We start from the raw sequence: 2,928 nt of genomic DNA on the forward strand, positions 1-2,928 counted from the left end.
GATTTTTGATGATTACAAAGCATTTGAAGGAGTACTAATGATTTTCACTTGAAAAAGACTTATTGCTCTTCAGGGATAATTATAATTTTATCAAAACCCTAATTTGAAAGTATCAAATGATAGAAAAAAGATTTGTGATCCATTGGTAAAATTTTATTATTTTTGACTTGTATTTTGAAAAGATATGCAAGTTTGAAATCATGAGTCGACCCATGAGTCAACTCATGGCACAATGAGCTGATTGGCACGCAGATTTTTTGTTGGCACACCCTGTGAGTCGACCCCATAGGGTCGACCCTCAGGCATGAGTCGACCCTATGAGTCGACCTCTGCTATTTTTAGGCCAAAAATTACAGAATCTTATTTTCTGCTGTTTTCCACAGAGGTCGACCCATGAGTCGACCCCCAGCATGAGTCGACCCATGTGATGGGATTGTTCCGCAATGGCTAGTTTTAACCCATTTTAAGTACTTTTAATGCTCATTTAATGTGGTCTAACAGCTCTATTCAGCCTAGAATATTTTCAACTATTTTTTGAGCTATAAAAGGGATAAATAGGTGGGAATCAACAAGAAGAATCAAGAAGAGAGATTTTGAAAAAGAGATTTCAAGCAAACTTTTCAGCCCTAAGCAAGAGCTCACTCAAAGCATTCAAGAATCCTTAATCCAAGCTCACCAACTCCTCAAGTGCACATTCAAGTCACCAACCACCTTGAGAAAATCAAAAAGAGTCTTCTTTTCTTTGAGTAAAGTGTATTTAAAGTCTCATTCGCTCATTAAAGGAGCTTTCTTTTACTTACTTGTGCTATTCATTGTTATACTTTGTTTTGAGTTATTGTTTTTGTTTGGAAGGATTTCAAAATAAGGAAGGTTGATCCGAATATTGAATCGGAGTGTATTGGGTTGGCTTGTACCTGAGAAACAAGTGGACTAGCTTGGATAGTTAGAGTCAGAGTTTCCGACATTTGTATTCGGGTTGAATACAAGATTAGTGGATTGGAATTCCCAAGTAGGAGCTTGGGGAGTGGATGTAGGTGCAAGGTTGGCACTGAACCACTATAAATCTCTTTGTTTGTGTTGTGCCTAATTGCTCTTCTTTAACTCTTCATTATTCTCTTGCATTCTTGCATTTAGCCATTAGCCTTGAAGTAACTTTACTCTCCCTACTTATTTTGCTATTGTCAAACATTTTTTATAAAGACATAAGTTAAGCTTAAATTTTTTAGAAACCCAATTCACCCTCCCTCTTGGGTGCATAGCTGGGCAACAAGTGGTATCAGAGCTCGGTGCTCTAGCCCTACTTTGATCTAAACAATCAAAGAGCCAAAGATCTATGGCAACTCAAGTCGGCACTTCTCTAGCCGAGGGGCAATCCACTAACCGATCTCCACTTTTCAATGGGTCTAATTACACCTATTGAAAAGCTCGGATGAAAATATTCATTCAAGCACTCGACTATGATATGTGGAGTATCATAGTGAACGGTCCTCACACACCCACTAAAATTATAGATGGTGTGGAATCAGCCAAACCCGAGAAAGAATGGGATGAGGTTGATAAGAAAATGGCCCAATTAAATGCTAAAGCAATGAATGTTCTTTATTATGCTCTTGATGCTAACGAATTTAATCGCATTTCTACTTGCTCGTCTGCTAAAGAAATATGGGATAGGTTAGAAGTAACCCATGAAGGAACCAATCAAGTAAAGGAGTCTAAAATCAACATGCTTGTGCATAAATATGAATTGTTTAAAATGGAGCATGATGAGTCCATAACTGAAATGTTTACTCGCTTTACTGATATTGTAAATGGTTTAAAGAGTCTTGGTAAGTCCTATACTAACAGTGAGCTTGTAAGAAAGATTCTCAGGTTCTTACCAAGAACTTGGGAAGCCAAAGTGACCGCCATCCAAGAAGCCAAGGACTTGAACATTCTACCCTTGGAAGAGCTTCTTGGATCATTGATGACTCATGAGCTGAGCATGAAGCAACATCAAGACGAAGAAGTCAAAAAGAAGAGAATAATTACCCTCAAATCCACAGCTCCACCATATGAAGAAACTGATGATACTGAAGATGAAGAACAGGATGAAGAGATAGCACTCATTACCCGAAGATTCAAGAAATTTTTGAGAAAAAGGAAACAAGGGATGAGGAAGAGGCCATTCACAAAAGGAGAACAGAGCAAAGAAAAAGAGAAAGACCAACCCCTTATATGCTACGAATGCAAAAAATCGGGACACTTCAAGTCCGAATGCCCACAACTGAAGAAGGGTCCCAAGAAGTACAAGAAGAAGGCCATGATGGCCACTTGGAGTGCGAGTGATGACTCAAGCTCCGAAGAGGAAAACTCGACTGAACAAGCCAACCTGTGCCTTATGGCACACGAAAATGAGGTAATTTCTGAAACTCCTAGTGACTTTACATTTGAAGAACTACATGAAACTTTTTATGATTTAGTTGATGAATTAAAGAAACTAGAGATGAAGAATAAAGATCTAAAATCAAAAAATTAATCTTTATTGAAATAAAATGAAAGTATTTTAATTGAAAAATCCACCCTGCTTCAAGAAAATCAAAGTTTAAAGAATAAAAATACCAAGCTAAAATCAATAGTAGAAAAATTCACCTTGAGTTCAAATAAACTTAATATGATTCTTGATAATCAAAAAGCCGTGTATGACAAGGCTGGACTTGGCTATAACCCTTTGAAGAAACAAAAGTATCTGAAAATATCTATGTAAACTCTTCAAATAACAAGTTCTCTAATAGTACTTGCTTCAAATATGGTAGAATAGGACACAAGTCATACACTTACTTCTCTAACAAATCTGTAAACTCAAATGTAAAGAAAATATGGGTTCCAAAAGGAACCATTATGACTAACCAAAAAGGATCCAAGAAAGCTTGGGTACCTAAAAAAAACTTG

The sequence above is a fragment of the Elaeis guineensis genome, chromosome 11, assembly GCF_000442705.2.
Source record: "Elaeis guineensis isolate ETL-2024a chromosome 11, EG11, whole genome shotgun sequence".
Taxonomy (NCBI): domain Eukaryota; kingdom Viridiplantae; phylum Streptophyta; class Magnoliopsida; order Arecales; family Arecaceae; genus Elaeis; species Elaeis guineensis.